This window comes from Mauremys mutica, chromosome 10 (genome assembly GCF_020497125.1).
Source record: "Mauremys mutica isolate MM-2020 ecotype Southern chromosome 10, ASM2049712v1, whole genome shotgun sequence".
NCBI classification, from domain to species: Eukaryota; Metazoa; Chordata; order Testudines; family Geoemydidae; genus Mauremys; species Mauremys mutica.
Genome location: NC_059081.1, coordinates 35,912,359 through 35,934,982, shown reverse-complemented (window position 1 = coordinate 35,934,982; position 22,624 = coordinate 35,912,359). Strand labels below are relative to the sequence as shown.

General features: G+C 43.6%; 1 long non-coding RNA gene across 4 annotated transcripts in view; it reads left to right on the top strand.

Moving 5' to 3' along the window:
- The window catches only part of LOC123378852, a 133,345-nt gene that overhangs the window by 24,524 nt on the left and 86,197 nt on the right, over positions 1 to 22,624 (top strand). For 2 of the 4 annotated variants that reach the window (XR_006582762.1, XR_006582761.1), the window contains exons 2-3: positions 12,802 to 12,956; positions 18,639 to 18,712. This is a non-coding gene — a long non-coding RNA (uncharacterized LOC123378852). The remainder of the gene's footprint in view (positions 1 to 12,801; positions 12,957 to 18,638; positions 18,713 to 22,624) is intronic. The other 2 variants (XR_006582763.1, XR_006582760.1) reach the window with 1 other exon arrangement.

Sequence of the window (22,624 nt, the reverse complement as noted above, 5' to 3'; positions counted from 1 at the left end):
CAGCTGGGCATCTCCCAACTCAGCTCCACCTAGGGCAAGTCCTGCTTCCAAGTGCCTGCTTCAACACCTTCCTTTTTTGTCTTGGGTGCATAAACTCAGTCACAGTCCCCAGTATCTCTTCCACTCATCCTTCTGGCTGTCTTGTATAGTGCCTATCACAGTATAGCTAAGACTTCTTCTCCACTCCTAGTAGGCCCCATTCCTGTTTCCCTCCTCTACGGGAACATACACATTACTATTTTCTTCTTATGCTTCTCCTCATCTGTTTTGCTTCCACTCTGTTTGAAACTGGAGCAAACTGGGAACAAAGTGTGATTGTCACTCCCCCGAGACATCAGGGCTGCTGGGCAATCTACATGTCCCCAAGCCAGGCTGTGTCGTCTTAATGCAAGAAACAGTGCTCGATCTAATGAACATCTTATACTGTTTCCAGGGAGGAATGAGGACGTATGATTTAGCGGTTAAACCACAGGACTGGACCTAAGGGTACTCTTCCTGGACCTGTTAAAGACTCCCTATGTTACCTCAAACAAATCACTTAATTTCTTTGTCTGAGATTCCTTTTCCAGAAATACTAACTTAGTTCATAAGAGTATTGTGCACTAATGCGTGAAATGTCACTAATAGCTGAAAAGTGATCTCAGACCCTTGAATGGAAGGTGTCATAGAAGTTCAAAGTAGCATAGTATTCTTTCCCACTTCCCTTGCCTGCTGCACCCCTATACACAGTACGTGCTGTATGCATTAATATTTTGGGCAGTTCAGAAACATACCTCTTAATCATCCACATTTTAACCTTTATTCCACACAGACATGGTATTCTCTCATTTTTTTTATTATATATTATTTAAATGAGGGCAGATGAAGCATGGAAATAAGATGATAGGAAAACCTTATTTATGACAAACAAAAGAATCTCACATCATGTTAAGCTTCTCTGCTTGTGTGTGCGTGGGTGATTCTTGGGCCTTGGCAGGCTGACAGGTATGTATGACAATCTTTTTTATTTATTCATTTGTTTTCTGAAACTTTCAGTAATACAACAAACAGAGAAAAGAGGATGTTTTATACACTGCAATAACTAAGTGAGAGAAGTAGTGTTACAACGGGGTAAAATGGTTAATGGGAAATTGCAAACAAATTGTATAATTGTGCTGTATGAAGAATTATTAATACATGCAGCATTTTAATATTTTATATGGGTCAAAGTTATCCTTGTAATTTTGATAAGGGCAATAGAAATCAGAGTTAACCATCAAAGATGGTACTTCTTTAGTATGAAAGATGTATGTGAATTGTATTCCATAACTTCAACAATGTACTGTCAGACTCCTATAAACTGAACATTATTCTCTTTAGATGTGTAATCGGCTCTTTTTAGAGGAATTATGTTTTTGACATACTTGGTCCAATCAGACTTAGAAGGAGACTGATTTGACATTTGGCTAAGAGTTTTGGTACGAATGATATCTTGTGTTATCTGTGAGGGTATGAAATATGCAGGCTTTGTGAGCAAATCAAATATTCAGTCTCATACTTCTGTATGCATGATTCACTATCTTGTGCCAAAAGTGTATTACTGAGCAGTCCCAAAACATATGTATCTGTGAAGCTATTGTTACTTGGCACTAGTAATAATACAAGACCCCTTTGCTCTCATATGCAAATAATTTGGATGGTTTAAGCAAATATATTTTACATTTGTATGTTCTCCCTTTGCAGTTGAACGAGTCCTTTGTTTGCCAAACATGACATCAACAGGACTACTCGCACTGTATAAAAATCATGCTTAAGTCTTTACAGGAGTAGAGTCTTTGATTATAAGCTCTTTGGAATCGGGACTATGTTTTGGTTCATGTTTGTAAGGAGTCTGTTGCAATAGCACTTCGATCCTTACTGGAGCCCTTGGGAACGACCATGAGAAAAACATTAAATAGTTATCATGAAAAAATTGGTAATTACTTGGCGCACAGCCTTTGTGCAGAGTAGGTTACTCACCCTATTTCTCAATATAGAAACAGCCACTGTTATATGTGATCGATAATCAAAAAGAATGTGCTAAGTGTCACAAAGGAAATACCTTGATAAAATAGTGAATCTGTGCCTGCAGTATATCATATATTTGCCACTTTAGAAGAACACAGATCTCACCCACCTAACAGTAAATAGTGTTGTGCAGAATTGTACTCATGCTACACAATTTCACTCTTCTGACAAAGCAGAATTCTGAATTCCATACTCCACAACCAGCCCCATTTCCCCGATTCGTCTGGAATAGCACAGGGGGAATGGTATCGAAAGTGGAAAGTTATACTGTCATTGAATTTAACATAAACCATATATTTTAAAGGAAAGCATACCGAGAAAAAGAGAAGCCTGATGTTAAATAAAATAACTAGGAGAATAAATTCCAGGTTAGTGATAGCACATTATCACAAAAAACGGCCAATGTTATTGAAATTAGCAATTGCCATGCAATGGACACTGGAAATTATACCCTTGTCGTGTAATCTGGTTGTGGAAATTATACCTTTTGCACTGTATGTGATCCCAGTTCCCTTTTCTATCTGCAGAGTCTCATGGCCCTTGAGTGTATACAGGACTAGTCCCCAAGTAGCATCTGTAGACAGCTGATTTAAGTTACACAGAAGAGGTATATCAAGTGTTTTCTCCAGTAAAACTATATGAAGCAGAGTTCTACACATTACAGTATTGTTTCCTGCCCTGCAGGGAGATATTTCACTTTTCAGAGATTTTGGGAGTTCTCTGAAATAACTCAGCTATGGCTTTGAAGCGCTAAGTGTAGTCAAAGCGCCAGCGCTGGGAGAGAGCTCTCCCAGCGCTGTCCGTACTCCACCTCCCTGTGGGGAATAACGTACAGCGCTTTGACCACACTGGCGCTTTGCAGCGCCGCAATTTGCAGCGCTGGAGAGGGTGTGTTTTCACACCCTGCTGCAGCGCTGCAAATTTGCAAGTGTATAGGCAATAATATTGGAATGCCGATTTACTGCAGAGTCCCTCAGCTATGCAAGAACAGCAGAACACTTAAGTTGTCAATGACATCTATGTCTTTTGTGCATGAGGCTCCAAACTATCAGCACTGTTGGGATCCCAAGTACTCAGAACTTGACCTCATTAGTGAAGTGTTGACCCAACTAGAGACGCCAGCAAGGGAACCACAATCCTGAGACACTAACAGTCTCTACAGCACACTGTGCCGGTGGCATACTCCATTTCAGACTTAGCAGTGCGATACAGACTTCCTTGCTAAAGAACACCATTGTTTCAATTTGATTAAAATGTTTAAAATACTTAACTTTTCATGGAAGAGCTCCAAAAATGTTGCTGACACAGTTTTTAGAAGAACTAAGTGCACTGAGGCACAGACTTGAATTGCATGTGACTGTTGTGGTAGAAAAAAGCCACCTGGAGACTTTCTTTTTCTGGGCTCAAAGACAACTTTTATGTCCATCTGCACTTCAATCCTACAAGAGCATAAATATCAAACTATGTTAAGTTGCACCCAGCTGGAAAATATATACTTTACGAGGAGGATGACATTATTTAACAGTACTGTATTCACATGGTTATGAATCTCATGTGGATAATGAACTTGAACCCTACACCACATCCAGCATTACATTATTGCGAAACTTGTCTTCTAAGAAAGTTTTGAAACTGTATCTTTGATTTATGAAGAACTCAATAAGAGATCACCATTAAAAATCAATTCAGCTCAGAAATTGCAGGTTTACAATGACTATTTAAAAATAGTTTGATTATGTAACTAAGGATATCAACAAAGAGTGTGATTTAACTTCAGAGGGGCAGATCTTCAATTGGTGTAAATGATTCTACCTCCCTTGGAGCCCCTGAAGGAATAAGGAAAAAGTTTCTTTGTAAAACAGAAATGAGTACGAATGACCTTTATTGTGAACCATCCAGTTTAACAAATGTAATCTTGGTTGGGGGAAAATCAGCCACCAAAGAAAATAGACATTACTTTAAAAAGAAAGTGATGGCAATTAATGTATAACAGAGGTGGGCAAACTATGGCCCGCAGGCCACATCTGGCCCGCAGCCACACTGCTGCACAGGCAGTGCTCTGGGCCGCGGGGTTGCGCGCTTCTGCCGAGCAGCATGGTGGCGTGGCTGGCTCCAGCCGGGCGGCACAGCTGCCAGACATGCTGCTCTGAGCGGCATGGTAAGGGGGCCAGGCCTGGGGGTTGGATAAGGGGTGAGGTGTCCCGGGGGGCAGTTGGGACAGGGAGCAGGGGGCGGTTGGATGGGGCGGTCAGGGGATGGGGGGGCTGTCAAGGGGTGTGGGTGTGGATAGAGGTCAGAGCAGTCAGGGGACTGGGAACACGGGGGCTTGAATGGGGGTGGGGTCCCGGAGGCAGTTAGGGGCGGGCGGTCCTGGGAGGGGGCGGTTAGGGGACAAGGAGCAGAGGGGGTTGGATGGGTCAGGAGTTCTGAGGGGGGCGGGAAGTGGGAGGGGTCGGATAGGGGTCGGGGGCCAGGCTGTTTGGGGAGGCACAATCTTCCCTACTTGGCCCTCCATACAGTTTTGCAACCCCAATGTGGCCCTCGGGTAATCACACTTTTCCTAACTCCTTATTATGCTTTATTTTTCTGAAATCAGTAGAAGGCGGCCAAGCTGTCAGCAATCTTTGAAGTGCCGTTCTGTTCTAAAAAGTGACTATGTAAAAATAGTACTTTCTTACTCAACAGATTGCTCCCTGTGTGTATTCAGAGTCATAGCTGTTTACTATAAATAAGTTATTACTGCTGTTTACTCGCATTAGCACTGCAGAACCATTACAGCTAAGACAGAATAAGCTGTAGATTCCTTTCCATTTTGTGTATCATCAAGATAATTTTGTTTACTAAATTCCTGTCAGTTATACCTGTGCAAGCCCAGTGAAGGGACAGGGAATTAAGGAACTAGGCAGAGAGGGTGCTGGAGCTACCCTAGGAACAGCCGAGCTCAGAGAGGAAGTTGGGCTGAAGTCTGTTGTGGTGGTGGTCTGGAGTTACCAATAAAAAGCCCCAAGGGTGAATTTAGACACTAACTCGGGATCTGTGTATTCAGTTGAACACTGAGAGAATTGTTGGTGTTCAGCAATGCAACAAAATACAGAAAATGTCTGTCTTTCTCATAGCATATGCAATTCTATGATGCTGAGTAGCATTTGGTGAAGTGAGCAGGGTGTCTTCATAATGACATTTATTACGCTATTCTTTTAAATCTAAAAATGAAAGAATAAATAGATGATCACTGGGGGCCAAGAGGAGACACCGTTAATTAGCTACAGATTAACATATAGGCAGATTTTAGTGCTGCAGGTGGTCCCATGGCTTTTAATGAAATCTGTTAGTTTGCCTTTTGGCAGCAAAGAACAGTAGGAAAATAAAGCATGAAAAGTTGTTGCAAGCTGAATACATTTTAATACAGTTATAGAATCAAAGGTCATTTCTTAGTTTGTCTCACCAAAGCAAAGCAGCCAGTGAGTTTCATAGATGTCTCTGGCTCTTACTGTGAACATTCTTGTCCTCTCTGGTCTGCTCTGTACAACACCTACTCCTGCTCTAGCCAACGGTCATACTTCCTACCTAACACAGCCTGCCGGTTCCTTCTCTCTTGTGTAAGGGCTTGTCTACACTGGCAAGTTTTTTTGTTATGAAACTAATGTTGCCAAGGAAAAATCAACAAAAACAAAGTTGCCAAAGCGTGTCTACATTTGCTCCCTCTGTCAACAGATCATGTCCACATTTCAGGGCACCTTTTGTTGACAGCGAGAGCAATGGATTGTGGGTATGTATCCCACAGTGCCTGGTGACACCATCTGTCACTAGGTGTTGTGGGAATGTGGAAACGGGGCGTGGCACATCCTGGGATATGCAAAATGTACTGTCATGCACCACTTTGTGTCCCACCCCTCCAAAGGTCTCTGGCTTCCTTTCACACCGCTTTTCCAACTGTCATTCTTTTGTAGTGCGTGCCAGCATCTGTAGTGATCTAGGATGGATCCCACATTTCTCTCTTATGAGCTGTTAGCTGTAGTGAGGACATCGCAAATGGCAGCACAATTATTCGCAAAGTTAGCAGAGAATGAATCGCAGGCACTCTAGTGTGATATGGATGGCAGCAACTTATCAGTGCTTTGTGCATTCACAGAGCAGCTGCATATGGGAGACCATCGCTTTTTGCTAGGGAAACGAGCACTGATTGGTGGGATTGCATTGTCATGCAGGTGTGGGATGATGACCAGTGGGTACAGAACTTTAGGATGCATAAAGCAACTGTCCTGGAGCTATGTGCTGAGCTATCCCCCAAACTGTGGCACAAGGACACCAGATTGAGAGCTGCCCTTCCAGTAGAGAAGTGTGTTGCAATCTCTGTGTGGAAGACGGTGAATCCAGACTGCTACCGGTCAGTCGCAAATCAATTTGGAGTAGGAAAGTCCACTATTGGGGCTGTATTACTCCAAGTGTGCAGGGCAATAAATCACATCCTGCTGCATAGGACCGCGACTCTGGGAAATGTGCATGAAATAGTGGATGGCATTGCAGAGATGGGTTTCCCTAACTGTGGCAGGGCGATTGATGGCACACACATTCCAATTTTAGCACCAGACCACCTTGCCTCTGAATACATCAATAGGAAGGGATACTTCTCCGTGGTGTTGCAGACACTTGTGGATCACTGGGGGCATTTCACAGACATCAATGCAGGCTGGTCTGGAAAGGTGCATGACACATGCATCTTCAGGAACGGTGGCCTGTACAGAAAGCTGCAGGCGGGGACTTTCTTTCCAGACCACAAGTTCACAGTGGGGGATGTGGAAATGCCCATAGTAATCCTGGGAGACCCGGTGTACCCCTTACAGCCCTGGCTCATGAAACCTTACACAGGGCACCTGGACAGCAGCAAGGAGCATTTTAACAACAGGCTGAGCAAGTGCCACATGGTAGTCAAATGTGCCTTTGGCCATTTGAAAGCTCTCTGGAAGTGTTTAAATGTCAGGCTAGACATTACCGAGGATAATATTCCCCTGGTCATATCCACGTGCTGCACTTTGCATAATCTGTGTGAATCTAAGGGTGAAATATTTTGCTCAGATGTAGAGCACTGAGGCAGAGCACTTGGTTGCACAGTTTGAACAGCCGGATGCTAGGGCTGTCAGAGGAGCCCAGAGGGCTGCTATTAACATCAGAGAGGCTTTGAGGAACCACTTTGACAATGAGGGGCAGCAACACATCTTCTTTGGAGTTGCTTCCCTGTTTCATCTATGTACAATTTCGGGGCCCAAGATTCATGCAACACAGTGCGTTAGAAGCCTGTTCCCGAGAGTGAATTGATTGCTATATGCTTTTGTAGAACACAGAATAAAAACGTTGTACCATTAAATAGCTTAGCCTTTATTTATTGTTAAAAAGTGTAAAATCTCACAACTGTGTGTAGCTCCAGCTATCATTGTCCAAGTTGTGAGAAGGGGTGGAGTGATGGGGAAACTCAGAAGTGCTGTGAAGTGAAAAGGAATGTGTGGGCATAGAGTAGGGTGGGACTGGCAAAGAATTGTGCATCTGCATATGCTTCAGTGGTGCTCAACCATGGATCTGCTCAGTCTGCAGCTGTATCAAAGACCTGAGCATCTGTCTGATCCTCCATAACTTTTATCGTTTGCTGTGTTGCTTGCCTAGCAAAAGCAGCATTCCCTTTTCTGTCCTGTCTTTTGGCTTCCCAGCACTCGTTCTATTCCCTGGTCTGTCTCTCATCGCGCTGCAGCACTTCTTGGAACATCTCTTCTTTGCTGCACCTAGGTTTTTTTCTTATCTGCCGAAGCTGGTCTGAGGGGTGCGTGATGTGTTCTTCAAGGTCTGTGCTGAACAGAAGAGGGATTGTTACATTCCAGCAAATGATTGAAACATTTTAGTAAAAAGGGCATTTTGCTAGTAGAAATCACTTTCTCTCTGAGACTTTAGGCAGGCACACAGCTCCACAAGCACCCCAGTCCTGGTGAGTTTCGGGAGTGGGGGAAAGGCGGTTCTGCATACGGACAAAAAGGTCACGGCTTGCAGGGCAGCTTTGCAGGGAACTCATTCTAAAATTATCCCGTCACTTTTTCACAGGCGGCCAACCTGCTGGCTGACATCTCACTGCTACAGGTGACCAGAGAAACCAGGACTCAGATGCTGAATGCTTGTGGCTTTTACCCCAGTCTGTATGCAGCTCAGCTATGTGCTGCTTTGGTCCCAGTTCCAGTGATTGCTAAATGGCATGGTACAGTTTCCTACAATAGGGGAACTAACAAGGCTGCAATCCCTTGGAATCTGCGGCCGAGGGTTAAAAAGTACCTCTTTGAAACTTTCCAGAGCCTGTCTCTGGAGGATTCCCTGCAGGTCTCGATGTCCATCGACACCCTGGTTGGCTATTAGCTACATAGGGCAATATCCAGCTCACAGAAAACGCTACCTGCCTCCCACTTTTCTATTCCCTACACAAGCCACAACAACTTGCCCAGAGTCTCATCTGCTTCCCGCTCCCTGTTGAGCACTTTTGGAGTGAAGAAAAGTTCCTGGCTGCCTGCCACACCGGGTGACCCCACTGGGAGCACCGCATCCTCTTCTAGCTCGACTTCTTCATCCACAATTTCAGCCTCTGGGTTACCCCCTCTTTCTGCTGCATGCGAAGTATCCAGGGGGCAATCGGTGATGGAGGTGGGGTCACCACTGAGGTCAGCTCCTTACAGAAGTGGCAGGTCTTACGTGCACCACCGGAGTGATGGTTCACCTCCCATGCCTTATCTTCGCTCTGCACTGCCGCGTGTCCTGATCGTAGCCCTTTTCACACAAGCCTTGAGAAATTTGCCCATATGTGTCCCAATTCCTATGGGTCACTCGCTGCTGCAACTGAACAGATTCCTCTCCTCATAAACTGATCAGATCCAACAACTCAGCAGTGGTCCAAGCGGGAGCACATTTGGTGCGATAGCCATCCATGCTCACCTGGGAAGCTCCTCTAGGAAGCCAGCAAGCAGGAAATGAGATGTAAAATTCCTGGGGCTTGCAAGAGGCAGGAGCGGATTGGCTGCAGGGCAGCGGCATTCAAACCGCTGACCAGAGCAGCAGCATGGGAATTGTGGGATACTTTCTGGAGGCCAATAAAATTGGGAAAAAAAACCCTCTGCTGTCTACACTGGCTGTTTGTCGACAATAAATGGAGAGGAAAAGACAAAAGTCTCTCGCAGGGGTGGAAGTTTTTTGTCACCAAAATTAGATGTTTTTTTCAAAAAAAGTCTCAGTGCATTGTGTATGCTATCGCTGTTTTGTCACCAAAAGCCAGTTTTTGGCAACAAAACTTGCCAGCATAGACCAGCCCTAAGAAAAACAACCTGACTGCCTGATGCATTGTCTTTTCTCCTTCCATATTTTCCATGTCCCTATGCGTTCAAACTGGGATCCTCCAGGTGTCTGCAAAAGTAAATAAATGCAATGTAAGAAATGCCTGAATCGAACTGTGTGGCTCCTTAGAGCCTTCTCTCCTCTGTAATGACTCCCCTCTCAGAGTTCATGTTGGGTATTAACTTTTCTCCCATTTACACTCTCCATTAGAAACAAAGTTAGAGAATGTAAAAACCTAGCTAAAAAGCTGAATAGCTTCCTCCCAAGCCACGTGCTCTCTTCAAGCTCAGGTCAAGATGTCCTCTTTCAGCCTGATATAAAGTAGATGATGATTAAATGGGTTGGGGAGGTTATTAATGCATGTCCACTGTTAAATTTGAAAAGTGAGGAGATGCAAAAGTTGTGGTTCCTGGAATAACATTAACTTGACTATGTTGCCTGAAGACAGTATTTTATGGCACATCAAATAAATAAATAAATGTCAGAGGAACATTTGAGCATAGAGTGCACTGCTATTACTGACTGACTTTTAACTGTGTAGCCTTGATATATTAATAGAGATTTTTGCATTTGATGTTCCTGACTTTTAATAAGATAGGAAAGGGCTAAAAGCCCTCATTTAGGGCTTATGGCAATATATGTGCCTAAGCATTTATGGAAGATACACACCTCTATCTGTCCTTCTTAGGTATTCATCAATCACTTCAGTATCCAAGTTCCCATATAATTTAGGTAGTGTTAATAATAGCCAAAAGAGAAATCACTTTTCTCCTGCTCTGGGATTTCAGACTTTTCTTCACAACCGTTCTTAATTTTTGAAACCTTTCTGCTACTCCTTTTTCTTCCTTTTGAATTATCCTTTTCTTATTTGCCCCTCATCTGCATCTAAAATGAGCCATATTAGAGGTGATGCTATTGAAGAAAGGCTTTATCCAAAAATGTCTTGCATTTTGATCTGTACACAGTAAGAATGGGGCTCAATCACATCTCTGGTAAGGGGGTTCAAAGATGGGGGTCTCACCATCAAGATGTCTTTATCAGAAGCTTCTTCATCTACAGCATCCCTTTGGAGCATAATTGTCTACATAGGTTTTGGAGCAGTCACTGAAAGAACCTGGTTCTAACCAATTAAGAGTCTCGTACAATAAAGTCTTGAGATTGGTGCAAAAGTGGAGACTGGACTTTGTGGAGAGTGGGTATGGTGTGCACATGTCATTTGCTTGGTATGTGCTCTATGCAGTGTTTGCTTTCATCCCCATGCAGTATGGGTTGCAGTAGTCTGAGCTGAAAGCGGTGATGGCATGGATTACAGTGGCAAAGTCCTTGTCTGAAAGCAACGGGTTGAATTTTCTGGTCAGCTGACAAAGGGAAAGGCTGTTCCCTGTCCTATTGCAATCTGAATATCTGGATGTAGCAATGATTCTAGTGTGACTCCAAAGCTGTGTGCTACATTGACGACTGTAGCTTGGTGCATTTAGTAAATGATGCGGTTGATGTACTAACAAGTTCCTTTTCTGAGACAGTCACTGATTATTACAGTCTCATGATAAGCAGATGTTCTTCACCATCCATGATGGACAGGGGTTTGTCTCACCAGTTGTGGGCCTGATATATTTCAAGGACACTAAGTTGTTTTCTGTTTGTCTGATTGGTCCAAACTCCATAAAAGCAGATGGATCAAGTGATGGTCTTGATTCTGGTTTGGTTCATCAATCCCCATGAAACCCTATCTGATTTTGTTACTCTTTTCTCAGAAATAAGATGAACTTTTTATGTCAGATGACCCTTGGGCCTGAGGGTTAGTGGATGCACTGAGTTGATTATTCAGTTTATCATACACTTTATTCACAATTTTTGCAGTTGTGATTTGGTGGATACAATTTCAGCTAAGAAGGCTATAGTAGCTTCTTTCCCTGGGGTGGTTTGTGTCTTGAAAATCTCCCCCTTAATGTGTAAAAACTCAAGGCCAACAGCTGTCTACGTCCCTAGTCTTTCTAAATTTAGAGTCAACTTGACAGTGTTTTTGTTTTATTTTCTTTCTCTCTCCAAGGAATTTTCCAGCCTGACAAAGCTGCCAACTACTCTCTGATGTATTTCTCCTGCACACATTAATGAACACAAACTCCTCTCTGTGTTGTAGCCTCACTACCAGCCTGGCTTGCAAAGTGATAGAGCCCTGATACATGTGATTTTTGTTAGATGTATTTTTGATTTTCTCTTTCTTTTATGGAGATCCAGTTGTTTGGGTAATTTATTTTGATAAGACATATTGAGATGATGTAGCAGCTCCTCCTGGGCTTGAGCCAATGACAGGGCTCATCTCCCTCTAGCCCCCACTGGGGCAAGGAAAAAGCCAGAGCAGAGGAGAGTTTAATTAGTTGGTGGATTACAAAATGCATGGTATTCAACATTAAAAATGCTGCTCCATACTGGATCTAAAGCAGGGGTTCTCAAACTTGGGGTCGGGACCCCTCGGGGTCACAAGGTTATTGCATGGTGAGTCGCGAGCTGTCAGCCTCCACCCCAAACCCCGCTTTGCCTCCAGCATTTATAATGGTGTTAAATATATTTAAAAGCGTTTTTAATTTATTGGGGGGGAGGGGAGAGTCACACTCAGAGGCTTGCTATGTGAAAGGGGTCACCAGTACAAAAGTTTGAGAACCACTGATCTAAATGAACAAGGATATTGATTCATAGACAAAACCAGAACTTCAGTGTGGAGATAGGAGTTAGTTGTAGTAAATTATTTTCCCCATTGGAACTTGTACACATAAAAGTATTTTTCTTTTCTATCTTGTAATGCCCACACCCAACTAAAGAAGCAGTACCGCACTGAGGCATAGATATAGATGTTTTCAAGATGGGTCTATATCTTACAAGGTAATGACATCATCTTACAGGGACCTTGGATAATGTAACTTCATTCTACTTCTCTATAAACATAGACCTACGCTGCTGGAGTGCATTTCAATGTGTAAACTGCAATTCCAGTTATGGTATCTTATATTTTGGGGGGAAATGACACTGTCATATGAGAATGGTAGCATTTTATATCCACTTTGCACACATGTAAATGACTACAATAGGTGAGAGGCTGTGGAGAATCAGGCCCTGTGCACACATGGTCAGTATGTGTTAGGAGCGCTGATTGCAGGCACATGAGTAGTCTTGTTCTGGATAGGCTAAAGAGCAGATCTGTGTTCTCTATTAACTGGAGCTAAAGTATCTTAGAATGGGTCCGCTTCCTCCGTGAGTCCAAGTGTGAGTCTTTTAAGCTTCAAATATTGTAGCCTATTTTCTAAGAGATCAGTAGAGAGAATCCTGGTGTCAGCTGTAGATCACACTTTCCAGCAAATGAAAGAGGAGATGCATACATATCTTTGCTCTTTCCCCTAGTTTCCTCTGATTGCTGCTATTACCCTACGTACCAGAGGACTCTGAGCTCTCTTTTTGAGGGAATCTGTTGGTGGAAGAGGAGTACTTGGAGCAGCTACACGTGACCTACGTCAGCAGGGGGTTCGACACCTTATGAAGAAGCAGCAGGCAGCCAGGTGTGTTGGCTATATCTTCCATCTTCAATCCATGCTTTAGCAGTGGCAATGGTGCAGAACTAGTATATACCTCCCTAAACACTGTCATTCACGGTTGTATCCCTCTCAACCCATTCCCTTCAGCATATGTCTGCTCTTCATAGCAAACCCAGGCTCAGACTCAGGTTTAAGCCCAAACTACCCGACTACGCACACAGGCTTCTGACTTGCATCACGGGACTGAGGTTCATGGACGTGCCCAGGTATATGGATCTGAGCCCGAGTCCTACTGGGATGTGAGTCCAAGCCCATTCATTCCACAGTGTGGACGTAGCTGAAACCAGCATTGCCAGGCTTTTATCCAGAAATTCTGCCCACACTATCCCACAATCCCCTAGGTCTGTGTGTCCCGGCCTTCCATCCCCATTTTTTCCACTTAGTTCTCAGAAACCCTTCTGGTTAAAGCACAGCTAGCTGGAAACAGTTAACCCTATATCATGTTAGCTATGGCCAGCCCAGCACTAAGAAAAAGGCCTACCTCAAACATTGTTAGTTGGCCAGAGGAACACAGCTGGATTCTGGTAAAACTGTAGTGTGAGAAGAGCAAGAGATTGGACTTGAGCAAGAGTGCAAGAAAAGTGTCACAATTCAACTGCACCTGTATTCCCACTCTCACCTTGTGGGCCACCAGGAGCACCCACTCCAGGTTCTCAGAGCCTAAGCTGTCACCTGTTTTGGGCAGAGATGTCTGTCTGTCTGACACACACACACACACACACTCACTCTCTCTCTCTCTCTCTCTCTCTCTCTCTCTCAGAAAGCTGGGTTAGGGATATTAGACTTGTGGACCTTACACCCCTTTCTTGCAAGTACTGCACAATTAGAAATCAGCCACACTGATGAACCATGGAAAACAGGCAGGTCCTACTCGCAGTATTTTGGTCAATACTGAGCATTTAAAAAGTCTGGAAGAAAAAATTAACTCATATTTTCCTTCAACCTGTATAGAAGATTTTGATTGGGTCTGGGATCCTTGGATCTGAAACTCCAATCCATCTGATTCATGTCTGCATAGAGCAGTGTAGATGCATTGGCATGGGTATGAGGGTCATATGGCAATGCAGTGGGATACTCAAATGTAGGCGTGGATCCCACAGATATGGGTTAATTATGCATAGATATACCCCAGGCCCCGGGCCAAACAGAGAAACAAGGAATGTGGCAGAATGACAGCATCCAGAATCTAGTAAGTTTGTAAATGCACCTAGCACTTGGAAAAAACAGAGCTTTTCCATGGTAACTCTTTCTGGCAGGTGCTATCTCTTCACATATGTTTATAAATTATTTTGTCACATTGGAGTTTTAATCCTGACTGGAGCCTCTGGATGCTATTGCAATACAATATTAAATAATAGTAAGATGAATAAGTACATTCAAAGAGTATGTGGGACTGGGATATCCTTAACTCAACCTCCTGGTCTTTCCCCCCTCTGAAACTGACTTATCTTGTAGCCTTAGGTAAGTCACTTAGGGCAATTATTCAGAAATGGAGAATTCAGTCCATGTGCAAAAAAGTCCAAGCATAATGATTGCATATGTAAACTGCCAGGCAAATAAATAGCTATGTACATCACTCCATTTGCATGTGCAAACATGGTAATTGTGGGTATATTTTTGCTTGCACATTTTTTTAAAACCAGGCATCTTCCTTTTGGTAAACATAGACCTTTCTGCCTCAGTTTCCCCACCTGTGAAATACAATAGTAAAGCTTCCTTGTCTCACAGGGATGCTGTGATGACCAACTAGGCAATGTCTGAAGTGCTTTGAAGCTGAGGTTAATGGAGCGGTATGGTAATTATTTGCACATTGACATTGGGGAAGAAAATATTCTTGTAACGTGTCCTCCAGACACAGGGATTTTTCAAAATCTCATCTCCTAATTTACATAGTTGGCTGACATTTCATTGACAAACTTTTTTGGAACACTGAGAATTTTGAGGAAAAATGAGCTTGGTGCAAGAGAGAATTCTATATGTGAATTATATTGAATTGCTAGCTACTAGTTTCAAAACTGCAGGTTAGAAAACAAAATGACTAATTTGAAGACTGAAATACAGACCACAAACAAGTTTTTAGCAGTCTCCAAGTTACGAATGTTCATTGGGGAGAGCAAGCATGCTTCAGCAGAGACAAGATGTGTTCAAAAAGGGAAGTTGAGACGGAAGAAAGAGCTGGTAAGAGTGTCAGGTGATGAGTAAGTTTGTGAAAGGAAATATTCTCCAAGCTTTCCAGGCTTGATTGATGCTGAGCCTGAATGAAGTCTAAAGTGTTTTTTTTCCCATTGATTTTTAACATGCTGGTTTGTGGACTACTCCCAGCCCCTTCTTTTAACTAGTATGTGTACTGTGGTTAAAGATTATTTAAAAAATCCATAGTGGTAAATAAAATTCTTATTAATCCAGTATTAAATTACTGTACTCTTCCAAAGGTTTGGAGGAGTGTGGAAGTTGAAACCAAAAGAGATGTTCATGACTTAAAAAAACAAAAACAATAGAAGATGAGCAAAAGGTGGAATAGATTATAGTTCATACCAGAGAAACATTTGTAATGATTAAAGAAATGGGCCAAGACTCGGCAAAAAATGAACATTTAAGTCTAGCAGTCTCTGCTAGATGCATCTGATTCTCAAGCCAGTTTTATGCCAGCCTCCGATATAGTTTGGAGCAGTTTTAGGGTTCTAATTGCTGCTAAGCAGCTGTTTGCCAGCTGAGAAGAGATGTAGCATAGTAGTGCTCCCTTCTACCTCCAGTGCTGAGGCTTGAGGAAAAGGATTGAAGGAACCAGCTACCGAAGCTTTATGATTGCTAGACAGGTTCTATAGTGAGGATTCCTGCATGCTGGGGAATTGTCAGCTAGTGAAATCCATCCGGTTTCTGTCCTCTGTCCAAGGTGGCACAAAGGGTTTCAGAGTACACCAGAGAATCTAGGCCTTTGATTCTTGTAGATTTATTTGTGATACATGTTGTACTGTCTTGCTGAAAGTAAATCCAGGCATGTACAGTCCAGAGCAGGTCCAACACTATTTTATTGCCGGAACGCCGGAAGCTTGCTTAGTACTCTGTGTAACAGTTTATGGCTTACTGACTGATTCTACTAGTAATGATGGGGTTCTCCAGTTATAGCCATATGGTTTCCTTTAAAGTGATGTCTTGTTGCACTTGTTTTCATTGGTTAATATATTGTCATTTTAATAGAGCTTTATTAGCCCAGAAGATAGTGCTCATCAGTGTCCTTCATGTGTTGGGGTGATGAGGAAGAGCTTCCCTTGATCAGAATCAAGTTTCAGTCCAGGGAATTAAAATTACAATTATTAGGTGAAACAGCTTTCTTGGGTCACTGCTGTGATCTCGCTTGGCACTCAAATGAAGACATTAGCCAGGGCTGTGTCAGGTTACAATACATTAGAGATACAGTGGCCTGGTTTCAGGTTCCATACAGTTCTCTTTATCATTATATAGTAAGTGTAATGCATGTGATTTATGCAACAAGAGTCAACACGTGCCAGGTTTAGTCTGACTGTTTTGAATGAGACTTCTCTAGTTCCCAGCCACTGGAATCCTGATTGTCTACTTCAGCCCTCATCCTAGGAAAGGAGGGGAAGAGATTGCCCTAGTTAGAATTTCTTTTCTTCCTCTTCTGCACCATAGGCTTGCTTCTCAGTTACTCCATTCTGACACTCAAGCCGTAGGCAGAAAGGGGAGCCAAGGTTACTGTAAGAAATCTTTGCACCCCTCATGCTCTGGGGCCATTTGGAGACCTCCCCATCCCCTGGTGTACGCTAGAGCAGTCCTGAGACTTCTATAACTTACACTTTATCATAGCTCTGTATGAGCCCTGGGAAGCAGAGAAGAGCCATGATGCGGTACACTCTGTACAGCGTATTCTCAGGGGGCCATTTCTGCCCACTGTAAGGCCCCTTTACTGTGTCAGAGCATTGTAAAGGGCCTTAGCATATCCGAGAATCAGGCCTCTTGTCTCTAGCTGGACACTTCTTTTTCTCCTGAGGGACAAGGATTTTCACGAGGTCTATGGCTTTTCAATGAATGACACTACTTTGTAAGCTGATTGTCTTGATACCATCTCAGAAAATGTGAAGACAGTGTTGTAATTTAATTCCTTCACTTCATGGTTGCTCTTGGCTCCAAAGTTACTTGGTATTAAAGTAATGATTTACTTATTATAAGGGACCAAAATGAAAAGGGGAAGGCATAATACAATAGTTTTACAAGATGTATCAGAAGTTATATTGTATGGCTGGAGTATACTAGCACAAAAGGGGTATGAGCAGGGCTTTTGAGGAAATGCTATAATATTGCATTAAAGAACCTAGGCATGAAAATATATTATTTATATAACTCATATACAGCCTAGGTTTGGCAATGCAAAATATCAGTGAACTGCATATTGTGAAGTTATGCTATGTAACTTTCAGGTGAAAATATTTAGAAATCTGCTGAGTTGTTAAAATATTGTCTGCAGCTGCTTACATGAACAATTGCCTACCCTCCCTGAATCCCTAATAATCTTTTGGGAATTAATACTCTATCGTTACTCATGCTAATCAAAGCCTAGTGTAGAAAATATTCTTTCTGCTGCCAGGTTAGCTGTAGCAAGCAAGGAAGAGTGAACGTGATGACCTATCTCTGAATCAGCTGCTCTATGCTATCCTAATATTTTCCTTCTCTCTCTCTCTCCTCTTCTTCCATCTCTTCTCTATATCTGTTGTCTGCACTTCCTTAGCTAAGCTGTCATCTTCTGACTGAAGGAAGAAATAAGCACACACCCCAAATCCTCTTACCAAAAAGGGCAAGAAACACCCTCTCTCTATAACCATTCATCCTAAATTTTGATGCTTTTCCAATTCAGTTATGTTTTTAGAGCCAGATAACAGGCTGCAGTTAATTCTGTGTACATAGACTTCAATGTTAATCCCCAGCTCCACGATGCTGATTATTTAAACCTGAGTACTGCACTTCTAGCATATTTATATTAAGTATATGTACTGTTTATCCCCCAATGAATGTCCAAACTTTGGAGCTGCTTTGGACAATTTAAATCCCTCATGGGTCGCTGGGTCAGGGTGATTAAAAACATACTACTTTTTGAGATTTTTTTTGAAGAATGAGTAGCTCTGTCTCATTGTGAGGAATGTGAACCATTAGTTTTCTCCAGTGGGTTGTCAACACCTCTCTTTACAAGTTGGTGTCCCATGAGAAATAAAAAATCCTTCACACTGAAAAATGTGAATCTGCTCTTCAAATATAAGGGAGTTTTCCTCAACCAATTAGTGATCTTTCAACCAGGCACGTACATAAACAGAAAAGATGAAGGCACTTCTAAGAACTCAAGTGATTTAATTCCCTGGATAAATGAAACAGGCCAATGTGAATTGCAAAAATGTTAAAAATTAACTCCAGTTTCTACTTCAGCAGTAGAAAAATGAAAAAAAAATCTCTTTTCAATAGCACCACCACCACCATGTAAACATGCTTCCCAAGAAAGCTAAAGCTAAAATTAAAGTTTAAAAACCTTCACGTCAGACCCGAAATCTATGGAGGAGAGATCCAGTAAAGAAACTCTCTGTTCTCCTTAGGTTTCTGGCCTGGGAAAATGCCCTTTCTGAAGTAATTCTCTCCCTGCAGGAAAGAAAAAGACAGATGGAAGCTTACCATCTCCTAGGAAAGAACAAAATATATGTGTAAAGAATTGATTGAAAGTAAGTATGTGTGTGTGTGTGTGTGTGTGTGTGAGAGAGAGAGAGAGACGAGAGACAGAGACCTATCTATCCCACACAAACAGAATATCTATATGTAATAAAATAGATAGAATCTTTAGTGTGTGTGCGTTTGTATTTCTGTGTGCACATTTGTATTTATTCCTACATAAATAACGTTGTTAACTTAGAGCTAAGGCTATTAAAGGCATATCCCACCCAAACAAATGGTAAAAAGAAAGGGAATAAACAGTTAAGTCAACATAACCAGTTTTAAGATGGAGCATGAGAAGTTTATGAATGGGATTGTATGATAAAGTTGCCTGCAAAAGCAGCGGACTGGAAGAGTGACCCAGTCTTATGTCCTGTGTTGAACAGCCATACTTATCTTTAAACGTTTATCCTTGCTGATACATATTAACACTGACAGATCTAAGGTTGATGTTTCAAAAACTGAATGTGACAGGGGAGTGAGGAGCACAAACAAAATGTGGTCTGGGAGCATGATGGGGTCTGTGTGGGAAATTCATGCAAGGAGAAGTGGGGTGCCGTGGCAGTCTACTCCAGATGACCTACTAGGTTTCACCAGGGTGTTGCCTGACAAGCTGGATCTGCTCTTTTGAGCTATAGGTTCATTACAATGGAGCTGATCTCCAGGCTGCTTCTCCTCTTCTGAAGCCAGGAGATTTGAAAAGGATTGGAGGCAGGGAAGACTGGGGTGGCAGGAGTGGTAAATGGGAAGAGAAGTGAGGGATGGTGTCCATGACTCCACCTCCCTGTAAGGATTTAACCAGGGCTGGTTCTAGATCAAATTGTGCCCCAGGTGAGGATAGGGTGACCAAACAGCAAGTGTGAAAAATCGGGACAGGGTGTGAGGGGTAATAGGAGCCTATATAAGAAAAAGACCCAAAAATCGGGACTGTCCCTATAAAATCGGGATGGCTGGTCACCCTAGGCGAGGAACATCTTTCGCACCCCTCCCCCTCCATTTGTTAAACTTTTGAATATCTTTTGAAGGTTCCACGAGATTCTACAAAGGTCCAGAACATTCTAGGAGGTTAGGGAAAAATGAATCCGCATATGGAATACCTCAAACATTCTATTTTCCCTTTTGTCGCTGACAACAAAAACAGCACCCCGAGCCCAGTGCCCCCCAAGCCTGGCACCCCAGCCAGTTGCCTGGCTCACTTGCCCCTAAATCTGGCCCTGGACTTAACACTCCTCTGCAGGCGTTCCAGGCTGTGGGGCACAGCTCAGGCTTCAAGTCTCCCTGGTCTATGTTAATGGTAGAGGCTGGGAAGAAGAATCGGGAAATGAGAGACTTGGACCTGACGGTCCCTGAGGAAAGTAGCTTCCTGACTATTCTGTTGTTTCTCATACGCCTGAGAAAATGGAATGTGCAAAACTATTTGCATACACTTTTTCAGCCTAAACCTGTGGTTTCATCTGCAAATGTGCATGCCCACCCTCTCTCTCTCTCTCTGTTTCTCAACCTTAATATATGTTTGTCTAATTTCTTATATTAGATCAGATGTTCATCTAGTTCCTGAGAGCAAACAATGAACATCTATGTATAATTTGTGCTAGGCAGCAGACAAACATATAAGTGTTTGACTCTGTCTTGTGATCACCTTTAATATGATCAAATACATGATTAAATGTATTTAGTTATTTTATTTTTGTTGTTTGAAAAGGGGGCAAACCCTAAACAAGGACTTTGATTTGAACTCTGTAATAATTTGGAGTGATGTCCAGACCAACCTTAGAAATGAGAAGACTATATTTAACTGAAAATCAAAATGTTAGACAGCAGAGAGCCTCTGGACACTTTTTTTATTCTCATAGTTAAGATTTAGGAATAGAATTTGACAATGGAGATAAAAAAGCCAACTATGGAAACCTGTCGTAGTTTCATACTTGTTTCAACTTCGTGTTTATTGAAATAATTAATGTACAGATGTTAAAGTAATTTTTCCCTTTATATTTTGCATCATTCAAGCAGGCAGGTTATTGGTGTCTGGCATGCAGTAAATTTGTCAGGCATGAATACAGGAAAGAGGGCTGAAGGCATTTCTAAACATCACATGTATCAATGACCTATACCTTGAAAGCAGGCTGATTTCTTTAAATGAAGTATTGACAGGCACTCTCATCAGAGTAACTTTGAAAAATAGAAAGCCGAGGGTTATCTATGACCCACATGTCTGACTAAATCTTCTCCTACCAGCAATGCTACTTCAGTGATGTATTTAAGGTACAACAAGCTTACTGTACACTATGACCCAGGGGCCCCTTGATGCCAACTGGCAGAGGGCCCAGGGAATACCTAGGGTTGTACAGTGATCCCAAGTCAGATATCTGCATAATTAGGGTTGCCAACTTTCTACTCACACAAAACCTAACACCCTTGCCCCGCCCCTTCTCCGAGGGTTCACCCCTGCCAGGGACGGCTCTAGACATTTCGCCGCCCCAAGCACGGCGGCATGCCGCGGGGGGCGTTCTGCTGGGCGCCGGTCCCGCGGGACCAGCAGACCCTCCGCAGGCATGCCTGTGTGAGGTCCACTGGAGCCGTGGGACCAGGGGACCCTCCACCCGCAAGCCGCCAAAGGCGGCCTGCCTGCCGCCCTCCCGGCGACCAGCAGAGCGCCCCCCGCGGCATGCCGCCCCAAACACGCACTTGGCGTGCTGGGGCCTGGAGCCGCCCCTGACCCCTGCTCACTCCATTCGCCACTCCCTCTGTTGCTCACTCTCCCCAACGTCAATCACTTGCTTATTGTTACCGGGCTGGGAGGTGGGAGGGGGTGAGGCTCCAGCTGAGGGTGTGGGCTCTGGCCTGGGGCTGAGGAGTTTGGCGTGTGGGAGGGGGCTCTGGGCTAGGGGAAGGGGTTGGGGTGCAGGGCGGTGTGAGGGCTCTGGTTGGAGGTGCAGACTCTGGGGTGGGGCTGGGGATGAGGGTTTTAGGGTGCAGGAGGGTGCTCTGAGCTGGGACTGAGGGGTTCAGAGGATGGGAGGGGGATTGGGGCTGGGGCAGGGGGTTGGGGTTGGGGTACGGGAGGAGATCAGGGGTGCAGGCTCTGGGTGGCGCTTACCTCAAACAGTTCCAGGAAGCAGTGGCATGTCCCCACTCTGGCTCCTACACGGAGGCACAGCCAGGTGGCTCTGTGCACTCCCCCGTCCGCAGGCTCTACCCCCACAGCTCCCATTGTCCGTGGTTCGCTTGGGGTGAGAGAAATGCACACCCTACGCATAGGAGCCGGAGGGGGGGACATGCTGGCTGCTTCCTGGGACCCGCACAGTGCAGAGGCTCGCAGGGAGTCTGCCAGCCCCGCTGCATGGCGCTGCCAACTGGACAGTCAACGGCCCAGTCAGCGGTGCTGACCAGAGCTACCAGATCCTTTTTCAACCGGGTGTTTTGGTTGAAAATCAAACACCTGGTCATCCTATGCATAATAGTTCACCAAAGGGTAGCATATGAGTTTTCTGGTGAGAGCCAGTAACCCATTAATTAGCATAATCATTGCAAAATATATGTTTGAATAATATTTAGGGAGTGTATGTATCTATACAGCGAAATTATGTTCTTAAGGTCTCAGAGTTAAGGCAAGGCTGCAAGAGGGGACATACCTCTGAGATGTTCCTTTCAAGCAGAAGGTAACTAATACTTATCTGGCCATTTATGTACAGTGCCTCACGCTGTATGCCTGTTTGCGGACTGAGCTGGGGCAAATTTAGAGATTGCAAAATCTACAAGGGAGCAAATTGACAGGATGAAACAGACAGCAGGGGTTGTCCTGTTTATGAATAAAGACAAACACTTGGTCTGGTATATCTTGAAGTGAAAAGAGAGACACTGAATTCTTCACCTAGGAGGCAAACTGACAGCGTGCATGTCTCATGAAGGAAGAGTCCCAGGCT